General features: G+C 40.9%; 1 pseudogene across 1 annotated transcript; it reads right to left on the bottom strand.

The window, feature by feature from the left end:
• Positions 1-6,742: 6,742 nt before the first annotated feature.
• On the bottom strand, positions 6,743-10,912 carry LOC146978164 (Ig kappa-b4 chain C region pseudogene; annotated as a pseudogene). Its single transcript, XR_015037002.1, has 3 exons — positions 10,890-10,912; positions 8,331-8,386; positions 6,743-7,126 (listed from the first exon to the last, which is right to left on the bottom strand). The product of XR_015037002.1 is annotated as an Ig kappa-b4 chain C region pseudogene (transcript).
• Positions 10,913-11,511: the final 599 nt, after the last annotated feature.

Raw genomic sequence — 11,511 nt, 5'->3', positions numbered from 1 at the left:
ACAGGGACTTGGTTTGATGAAGCTGATCATCAATGGATCAATTAAATTGATAGAGAAAATTCAATCCATTGAAAGCCCAGGTTATGGGCCTTTAGGGATATACTAACTTGTACTAATTTACACATGTCTTAAGATACAACATGGTGATGTGTTGAGGACAGCTCCAGTTGAGTGACTCTGTGTGTTTGCATATGTGTCCTTCCTCTCTGCTCCCAGCCGTTAAGAGGCCAGTGTTGATCAGTGTGTGTCCAGGCCTTTCACAGCCACTGACACCACAGCAGCTCAATGATGATGTCTGTGACTCTACTGCTGGCCACCCTGGGGCTCCTTGTTCAGGGTGAGACTCTCTGCTGAAAACTTTGCTTCAGGATGGAACCAGGTTCACCACAATGATGTTCTGCTATGATGGAGAAACACTGAAACCAGCAGCATTGACCTTCTTCCATCTATTCTCCATCTTCAAGAAATGATCCTCTTCTGTTTGGATGTTGATCTTTCTCCAAGATGGATTTGTCTCAACAACTCTTCTCCTCTTGTTCATGTTTTCCAGGTTCATCAGGAGAAATCATCCTGACTCAGACTCCTGGAGCTCAGTCTGTTGTTGCAGGTCAGACTGTTTCTATCATATGTAAAGCCAGTGAAAGTGTTGGCGGCTGGATCCACTGGTATTTTCTGAAATCTGGAGAAGCTCCTAAACTCCTGATTTATACTGGTAGCAACCGTCCGTCTGGAGTTTCAGTTTGTTTTGTTGGAAGTACATCAGGGTCTGACTTCATACTGACCATAAATAGAGTCCAGGCTGAAGACTCAGGAGTTTACTACTGTCAGCAGGGTTACAGCAGACCATTCACACAGTGAAAAAGCGTCGTACAAAAACCTCCCTCAGCTGCAGAGGAACTCAGCTGACACAACAGTTGCACTGAAACCAAAACACTTGAAGTTTGACCAGAACAGTTTTTCTTGCCATAGGATGTTTTCTGTAATCACAAATTAGTAAATAATTAATTTTTCAATATAGATGACGATTATTTTTTTTCCATCAGGTGGTCATTTCAACATTTTGGCTATCACAGCTGTTGAGTAATAGACATTGAGGTTATAATGTCAGAGTTACACAAATATTCCCAAACTATCATTTGTAGTATCAGATGATTTTGTATCAGTTGATAAGAGGCCCTGAGACACACTTTATAAAAAGACTCATGTTAACATGTTGACGTTTAAGTAAAATCCAACAGAGTCAACAGTCTCTCTGCTGCATTCACAGGTTCTCACATCAGCACGGAGAAAGTCAGAGGTCACATGTGAAGGACATCATGGAAACTTCTACGGAGAGATAAAAAGTGTTTTTTTTGTTTGTTTGTTTTCCAACTGGCTACATCTACAGCTTCCACCAGGGTTCAGGATGTGACTGCTTCGCTGAGACACTGTTTGATTGAACTGAGAGTCTGATTTAATCAATGTATCAAACCAATTCTTTGGTAAATTATCACCAAACAACAACATCAAGCAGAAATGAGATAGGCTAAGATTTTCATGGATCAACTCTTTCTACTAAGATGTCAATATAAAGAGATCATCAATCAAGCATCAGTTTGATAATAATACAGATTGACAATTAAATCATGTGATCAGAGTTTCTTTGTCACCAACACCAGAAACAAACAACATCATTAAAATATATAACAGAGCCAGTTTAAAGAGAGCTACAAAGTGAGTGAATAATTGATATATCTCTATGCTGATGACACCTGACATTGTATTTCTGGAAGAATATATTTCATTGATGACAGCAGAATTTATTTAACCAGTAGATGTTTTCTTTCCTTGAGACAGAAAAATGACAAACCCTACATAACACGTGTACAATGACGAAGACAGGTAATGAAAAGGAGAGAGAAAATAAGGTGTGTAAGGAGCAGAGAAGTCAGTCAGAGCATTTCCATAGAGAGCCACTTTGCATCAGCAGCACCATGCTCCAGTGCTCTGGGAGAGTTTATAGTCCTGAGAGTTGAAGACTGGATGACTGACAGCTGTCCTTCATGACAACACAAGACACAGAAATCCTCCTCATCAAAAACATGACTTTGGTCTCCGTCCTCATCTGGACTCTCCTCTGCTGCTGCTTCACAGGTAAAGTCCAGAGAATCCAACTCCTCTATCAACATCTGTCCCTCTGAAATGAAGCCCACAAAACCATGACTCTGTTTTATCTTTCTGTCTCTGTGTCCTCAGAGTCCAGCGGACAATACACAGTGACTCAGCCTGGAGCAGTGAGATCTGCTGTAGGAGGATCAGTTTCCCTCAACTGTAGAACCAGTCAGGATGTTTATGTTTACAGCAGCAACCACTATTTAGCCTGGCACCAACAGAGAGATGGAGAAAAACCTAAACTCCTCATTTCTCTTGCTTCCACTCGAGCATCAGGGATTCCAGGTCGTTTTTCAGGCAGTGGATCAAACTCTGACTTCACTCTGAGCATCAGTGGAGTCCAGGCTGAAGATGCAGCAGTTTACTACTGTCAGAGTTTTCACTATATCAACAGTAAGGACGTGTTCACACAGTGAAAAAGCGTCGTACAAAAACCTCCCTCAGTCAAAGGGAACAGAAACTGAACTGACTGCTGCAGCTTGAAGTTACTGCAGAGACTGATGGGGACAGCCCTCCATTCCAAAACACCTCCATTCCGACACCCCACTGTTCCGAAGGTGCCCGTGCCCGTGCCCCCCCCCCGGCAGCTGTCCGTGGTGCTGAACCGGCTGACGTTGTTTACACTGCGTTGTGGCTTGTCTGTGAAACGTGAGCTGCTCAGGGACTGGGCAGATCTGTCCCACTTGCCCCCCCACCCCCCCACCCCGTTGTGGGATATCTTCCACAGAGTAAAAGAAATACACTTTTTTTTTTCTCTCCCCCGCTCTGCTCAAGTGCGGCTGAACCTGGCTTGAGCCCACTTCACGGGCGCGAGGCTGCTGCAGCCGCCGCTCCTGCTGACAGTAGACTGTGGGAGAAAAAAAAATGTTGCTTATGCAATGAAGGAAGGAGTTGGTTAAGTTTAGTAAAAAAGACCAGGTACAGGCTAGACCGGCCAGAAACATAATGACCGTTATACAGTATGTCATTAATAAGAAGTATTTGCTTGTTTTGCAGTTAATTGATCCGTTTGATCCCAAAAAGGAAAAAAGGATACGCAGCCTCCGTTTCTTTTCTGATTGCATCCGTCTGTCCTTTCGGAGTGGGGGGGTTATGGAATGGAGGGTTTTCCCCAATAGGCTTGTGATGGCCACAGCCGTGGCCACACAGCCATGACACAAGGGTAGTAGCCCTTTGCACCTACACTCACACTATACACTATGTTTCTATATTTATTATACCATATTTTGTTTATGGGCATTATACATTCAATTAAGTTAACATTTAAATATAGAAATAACTCACACACAGGTTTTGGTTGTATACAACATACTTTATTATTTGACAGTACATTAGTTTCTATTCGAGCACACATGTTTAGTTAGCTTTTGTTCAGTATTGTTTCTAATTTCTCTTTTGTTCTTTTGAGTTACCGGTGCTGCTGGTGCTGTTGGTGCGGCTGCTGGGATCCTGCAGATAAAAGGATCCGGCCCCACAAGCTCGACCATTTTATGACAGGCAGCACTAATTGGGCCAACCCAAGGACCGGTGCACCGGGGGGGGGGGGGATTTTGTGTTTTAGTTATGTTTATTATTTTCCTTAGATCATTAGTAATTTCAGTTTTGTTTGGTTATGTATAGACTGTGTTTATTCTATAAGTTACCTTTCCTCAGTTGTTTTGTTTGTGAATTAGCTGTGGTCTTTTGTGTTTAGGGTTTAAGTTAACCCCTCTTTTGTTAGTATGGGCTGACCACCCAGTATATAAGTTCGCCCTTGTGTTCATTAGTTAGGTCTGTTTAATTCTGTTCTGTCTTCTGTTAGTTTATTCAGTTGACTTTTGTACAGTTCTGTTAATTTGACCTCTTTTATGGGCCCAGACCCTATGTTCATTTGAGTAATTTTGTTTTCTGTATACTTTGGGTAAATAAGAATCCCCTTTTTTTGAAGTTACTATCTGTTGTCCTCATTGCAACCGACTCGGTCCCTCACAAGGCTTTTCGGAATAGCGGGGTCTTTCTAAAATAGAAAACCCCGCTATTACGATGAATGGAAGTGTATTTTCGGAAAGGCGGGTGTAAGTCTATCACACAAAATGTATAAAGTTACTAGTCTGTGTGTGTGTGTGTGTGTGTGTGTGTGTGTGTGTGTGTGTCCTCAGTGAACTGTATCAGTCTCTCCAGTATCTTCCAGCTGCAGCAGTCAGTTCAGTTTCTGTTCACTTTAACAGAGGGAGGTTTTTGTACGACGCTTTTTCACTGTGTGAACACGTCCTTACTGTTGATTTCATGGAGACTCTGACAGTAGTAAACTGCTGCATCTTCAGCCTGGACTCCACTGATGCTCAGAGTGAAGTCAGTTGCGGATCCACTGCCTGTAAAACGACCTGGAATCCCTGATGCTCGCTCATTTACTCTGAAAATAAGTAGCTTAGGAGATTCTCCATTTCTCTGACTGTACCAGTATAAAAGATCTTTACCACTTATATCACCTACAGCAACCTTAGGACTGACTCTACATCTGATGGTGACTGAGTCTCCTACAGCAGATCTCACTGCTCCAGACTGAGTCACTGTGACCTGACCTCTGGACTCTGAGGACACAGAGACAGAAAGATAAAACAGAGTCATGGTTTTGTGGGCTTCATTTCAGAGGGACAGATGTTGATAGAGGAGTTGGATTCTCTGGACTTTACCTGTGAAGCAGCAGCAGAGGAGAGTCCAGATGAGGACGGAGACCAAAGTCATGTTTTTGATGAGGAGGATTTCTGTGTCTTGTGTTGTCATGAAGGACAGCTGTCAGTCATCCAGTCTTCAACTCTCAGGACTATAAACTCTCCCAGAGCACTGGAGCATGGTGCTGCTGATGCAAAGTGGCTCTTTATGGAAATGCTCTGACTGACTCCAACAGGGACTTAATTGGTTTCGTCTGATGAAGCTGATCATCAATAGATCAATTTAATTGATGTAAAAAATAAAGTAATGAAAAACCCTTGTTATGGGCCTGCAGGGATGTCAAAAGTTGTACTAATCCACACATGATACCTTAAGATACAACATGGTGATGTGTTGAGGACAGCTCCAGTTGAGTGACTCTGTGTGTTTGCATATGTGTCCTTCCTCTCTGCTCCCAGCTGTTAAGAGGCCAGTGTTGATCAGTGTGTGTCCAGGCCTTTCACAGCCACTGACACCACAGCAGCTCAATGATGATGTCTGTGACTCTACTGCTGGCCACCCTGGGGCTCCTTGTTCAGGGTGAGACTCTCTGCTGAAAACTTTGCTTCAGGATGGAACCAGGTTCACCACAATGATGTTCTGCTATGATGGAGAAACACTGAAACCAGCAGCATTGACCTTCTTCCATCTATTCTCCATGTTCAAGAAATGATCCTCTTCTGTTTGGATGTTGATCTTTCTCCAAGATGGATTTGTCTCAATAACTTGTTCATGTTTTCCAGGTTCATCAGGAGAAATCATCCTGACTCAGACTCCTGGATCTCAAGCTGTTGTTCCTGGTCAGACTGTTTCTATGAGATGTCAAGCCAGTGAAAGTGTTGAGCATAGTGAAAAGAAGTGGCTGAACTGGTACCTTCAGAAACCTGGGGAAGCTCCTAAACTCCTGATTTATAGAGCTAATGGTCGACAGTCTGGAGTTTCAGATCGTTTTACTGGACAGGCATCTAGTGTTACTGACTTCACTCTGACCATCAGTGGAGTTCAGGATGAAGACTCAGGAGTTTATTACTGTCAGCAGAGTCACAGCAGTCCGTTCACACAGTGAAAAAGCGTCGTACAAAAACCTCCCTCAGCTGCAGAGGAACTGATCTGACTCAACAGCTGCACTGAAACTAAAACAATACAAGTTGAACTAAATCATAGTTAATAATGATCCATTATGAACATTTAACACTAAATACTTGACACAAATATGATTCACTGTTACTAGACTGATATAAAAAGAGTTTGAAACAATCTGCTCTATATGAACAAAAACCTCAAGTGAAGTTTGATGACATGAACACTGAAAGAAAGAATATTGATTTTTCTCACAATTGTATTTCATGAACATAAACTCATTTTTTGATTAAATTAGTTGTGAAATTTTACTGACATACAACTAGATTTATTCATATATTCACATAAAATAATTACTTGTTATTTGACTGTTAGACATATTAGCCATGCTCTGCTTTGTGTTTCAATGTGAATTTTTCAGTTTTCTAATTACTTTTCTCAGTTTATTTATGTGTCTTTGTTTTTCAGCTCATCAGATGATGCATGTGTAAATATCTGTGATTGAGAATAGCAACAATAGAGGAAACACTTGAAAGCATTATATTGATACTGATCAATTAATCAATAATGATAAGATCTTACTAAGTTTATACACACTGCAGGATGAACTTACAGTTTGTGTGGACAACTTTTTTTTCATCATTCTAGACTTTCTCCCTGAACTCATCACACAGAAACAATAAGTCGTCATAGACACGTCAAATGAAAACACATGAAAACAAATGATGTGATGATCAGATTTTTATTATGTGTAAAAACAGAAACAACATTGGAACACTGAGAGAAGCTGGTAAATATTGTTAATGAAACTCGTGAAATCAAAGAGAGAGAGCAGGAGCAGAGTAAAACCAGTATGAGAGTCCCAGTGAGTCAGCTCAGGACTGGGGACACTGGTCTCTCCTCAGAGTCTCTGAGAGCGGAGACTGGGAGCCCTGGGTGGCCTCACAGGTCACAGAGCCCAGCTTCCTCCACTGGTCTGCAGGGAGCCTCAGGGTGCTGCTCCAGCTGTAGAGGCCGTCCTTCCCCAGCACCCCGGGGCTCCTGCTCTCCTCCCAGCTGCTGCTGCTGCTGCCGTCCACCTTCCAGACCAGACTCCAGTCTGAGGGGAAGCCCTTGTTGGCCAGGCACATGAGCGTGGCCTTCCCCTGCTGCTGCAGCTCCTCACTGGAGGGGGGCAGCACCGTCAGGGTGGGGCGGGTATCACCTATAGGAGACACAGAGCACAACGTGTCAATCCAACAGCAGCCACTTGGACACCTTTACTGTGTGAGAGCTGCTTTTGTCCTTGAAGGAGTTTCTGTCAGATGTTTTTCTGCTCCACCAGTCACTCACTCACTCACACATTGTTTCACTTCCCTTTAAAAACCTCTCATGCACATCAGCACAGAAAGAGTCCTCATATGAGTGAAATGTATCAAAGTACACTGGAAACTGAAGAAGCTGATTTTACATTTAAACTGAATTTTACTGCACTTTATATTACAAAAATAAATACAGGTTTTAAAATATAATAAATTTAAAACATAATTTTCTACAAAGTCATGGTCCATTCATAATCCAACACATTTACTATCAACATCACCACAGTTAATCAGATCTACTGTTAAAGGACATTATGAGTCACAAATAAGTGACGACCACATTTAAACATCAGACATCTTAAATCCAGAAGAAACCAACAGCCTCAGAAAACTTCAGTCTCACTGTTCACAATCATTTCAAATCAACCTCCAAACTGTTTCAAATGTAAAGACTAAATGTAACAAAACGTGTTTTTACAGTAGGATTTTTGTTCTTGAATGTTTCCTGCTCTTCAAATTGTTCACATTTCACTGATGAAGTGGAACATGTGAAAAGAAATGTCGAGTGAAGCTGCTCTGAGCTCAGCTTCATGTGTTAAACAGGAGAAATGAAGAATCAAACATACATTTCCACTGGGCTGATCCAGATTACTGTAAAATCTATCTGCTACAAATATTCACTGACAGAAATTAGAAGCTGAACTGATGAGACAATATTGAAGATTTGATGAGAAACTTACTTCCAACATCCAGTCTGGTTCCTCCACCAAAAGTCCACCACAGTGATACAAAGTGACTGAGTGGTCGTACAAAAACCTCTCAGTGTAGAGAGACACGGCTCTGACTCTGTCTGACTCAACTACAACTACAAGTCCTCAAGTTTCTGTCGTCCAAACATCTGATGACATGATTTCTATTATGGACCAAAACACTGATAATGTGCTCATTTATAATTTACACTTTAAAGACAAAACTCTAGTTTCTGATGTCGACAGAAAATTTCAGTAAAAAAAAAAGTTTAAAGGAAGACATAAAATAACATATTTGGATTCTAGATAAAAAAAACCCAAGAGTGATTGGATAAAACACATGAAAAATTGAACTTACTTCCAAACTCCAGTCTGGTTCCTCCACCGAACGTGTACCACAGTGATACAAAGTGACTGCGCCGTCGTACAAAAACCTCTCACTGTACAGAGACACGGCTCTTTGACTCTGACAACAACAAACTCTAATAAATCACTTCCTGTTTTTCAAAATGATGAAACCTAACAATTGATAATATTTCTCTAAATTATAATTATTATTAGATATTTATATTTTTCAATATATTTCCAACAAACGGTGGTCTTTCTAGCATTAGATACAAACAGACAAAATTTGGTTTTATAATAAATTTATTGGTAGATCTGAATGAAAATTCACAAAAACACATTCAGTGTCAGCTTTTCAATCAATACCCTAATCAATAGATTGATCTACTGATAATAAACATGATCAGATTGATCCCAGTCCCTGTTGGAGTCAGTCAGAGCATTTCCATAGAGAGCCACTTTGCATCAGCAGCACCATGCTCCAGTGCTCCGGGAGAGTTTATAGTCCTGAGAGTTGAAGACTGGATGACTGACAGCTGTCCTTCATGACAACACAAGACACAGAAATCCTCCTCATCAAAAACATGACTTTGGTCTCCGTCCTCATCTGGACTCTCCTCTGCTGCTGCTTCACAGGTAAAGTCCAGAGAATCCAACTCCTCTATCAACATCTGTCCCTCTGAAATGAAGCCCACAAAACCATGACTCTGTTTTATCTTTCTGTCTCTGTGTCCTCAGAGTCCAGAGGTCAGGTCACAGTGACTCAGTCTGGAGCAGTGAGCTCTGCTGTAGGAGGCTCAGTCACCATCAACTGTAGAACCAGTCAGAATGTTTATGTTTACAGCAGCTACCACCGTTTACACTGGTACCAACAGAGAGATGGAGAAAAACCTAAACTCCTCATTGACTCTGCTTCCTCTCGAAGATCAGGGATTCCAGGTCGTTTTACAGGCAGTGGATCAAACTCTGACTTCACTCTGAGCATCAGTGGAGTCCAGGCTGAAGATTGTTGTGCTCTAGCACAACTTATGGGATAAGTTATTAAGATTTATGAGATGCCTCACAACGGAAGCACCATTTATGTTGTGCTCTAACACAACTTATAAGAAAAGGTGTTAAGAATTATTAGATGCCTCACAACGGAAGCACCATTTATGTTGGGGTTATACCAATGTAACGCTCTGTGATTTGCTTAGACCACTAAAGATAAACTTCTTTCTAATTCGTCTCAAGGAGCGAGGGAAGATTAGTAGTAAACACAAGCATGTTTATTCAAGCATGAAAATTCAAGTTGAAACATGTTGAGATGAAAATCCCCAAAGGTATGAAAAATAACAAACAAAAATAATAAACAAAAATAAAAGAAATTGTCCCTTCAGCTCTTAGCTGTTCAGATATCAAAGTTCAATGTGTCCAGTCAAAAGTTTAGTTGGAATCCATATTTGTCAAAGTCAAAGTCTATTCAGTGTATATGTGGTCTACCCGGGTAGTATGTGTTTGTGTATGTATGTTACTGCGCGCTGGTTGGATATTTCCTCCAGGTGACGATTCTCCACGACGACGATGAAGATGAAGGAATCTGCCTACTCTCTGTTCCCGCCTCTCTCAGACAGAAACCCCTGGTCACTCGACACTCGATGTAGATTCAGCAATTCGGCATATAAAAAAAAAACAATCTGCATAGTAGAACATAAAAGTTAACTAGCAGTCATTAATATCTGTACAGATTTATATCTATTTCTCTCTTTAAATCAAATGTAACTAATACTGACCACAAAGAATTAAGTGACTGCATTATGAGACATAAAAAAAACCTCAGGTCACCATTAATATGTGTTTTTTTAACAGTACTATATTAATCATGTTACAAAAATAAACTTTGATCTTCTTCCAATCATGTTTCTCGTTTACATTTACAAATTGCATATTTCACAGTTTCAAAAAGGAATTTAAACATATTAATTAAACTACGAAAAATCAGCGAACGTCTGTGTGTACATATCAAGTAACGTTTCAGCACACACCGAGCTCGTTTCCACTCACTAACATTGAACATGGCGTCGGAATGACGCAGTGAAAATTACTAAGACACTCGTAAAATAAATGCACTTTTTCCCAACTCAAACTTAACATATTGACTCGTTACAGCATCTTTAAAACACTTTCAGTCGACTCCGATTGGTTTTTATGACTTCACAGTTCAACATTCTGCACATATAATCAACTGAAAACTCGGGCTCATTAGCCGTTAGCAACTTAGCATAGCACCGTAACACAGTACAGCAACTCACCGGAGTCCTCGGTTAGAAACACAAAACAAAGCGTCTCCTCCGGGTTACAGTCGTGCGGGCACTCTTGGAAAACTCAAAAATAATGATACAGAGTCGTAACTGTAAAAATAAAAATACTTTTGCACAAAAACAGCGGCAACTTCGCTTAGCGATTTCTCACAACAGCATCCATATCAGATCAATTCTGGCTCGTCTTGTTCCCAGCATGCAACGCACGCATGACTACACTTTTCCCATTGACCATACTTAAAGCGCCCTCTTGTGGTCCCATAACCCGTTACGCAAATACCGCCATCTTGGACATCCCGCAATGCATTGTGGGTATGCACCGATGCACTCTGGGATTGAAAGCGTCCAAACAACACAGCAGCACCGTGCTCCGCGGCTCTGACAGACAGGCCACGGCCGCAATGGACACAGAAGTTAACTTTAGTAATATGACGGTTAGTCATAAATGTAAACGGAATCAAAATAAAACTAGTGAAACTAGTAAATCAACTTGGAGCACGAGCGTTTATAAGAACCAGGCGCATATTTGCAACAGGCTACTTATTTTTGCAATGACCAGCACCGATTATGCACAGAACAAGGAGGTCACTGCAGGAACACTGGAATAAAACTACTTTAACCCCCGACATATCTTTATTGACATCAGACAATAAATAGTTAGTAAAATATCAATACCAAAATATTAATAATTACTATAAAAATTATTAATGGGATTTAATTTTATTAAATCCACCTCGGGGCACCAGACAGCCAATGTACCAAAATCAGTCTCATAAGGGTGTGCTAACTATTAATATAGAACCTTGTTTAATGATTAAATTAATAATTATAAAAAAATTAACATTATCAATAGCTGCAAAGTTGAAGGATTTAGAAGTTCTACTGCGTAGAGGT

The sequence above is a fragment of the Trachurus japonicus genome, chromosome 11 (genome assembly GCF_045865225.1).
Source record: "Trachurus japonicus isolate A0001 chromosome 11, Traja_1.0".
Taxonomy (NCBI): domain Eukaryota; kingdom Metazoa; phylum Chordata; class Actinopteri; order Carangiformes; family Carangidae; genus Trachurus; species Trachurus japonicus.
This window is presented reverse-complemented; position numbering and strand designations above follow the sequence as displayed.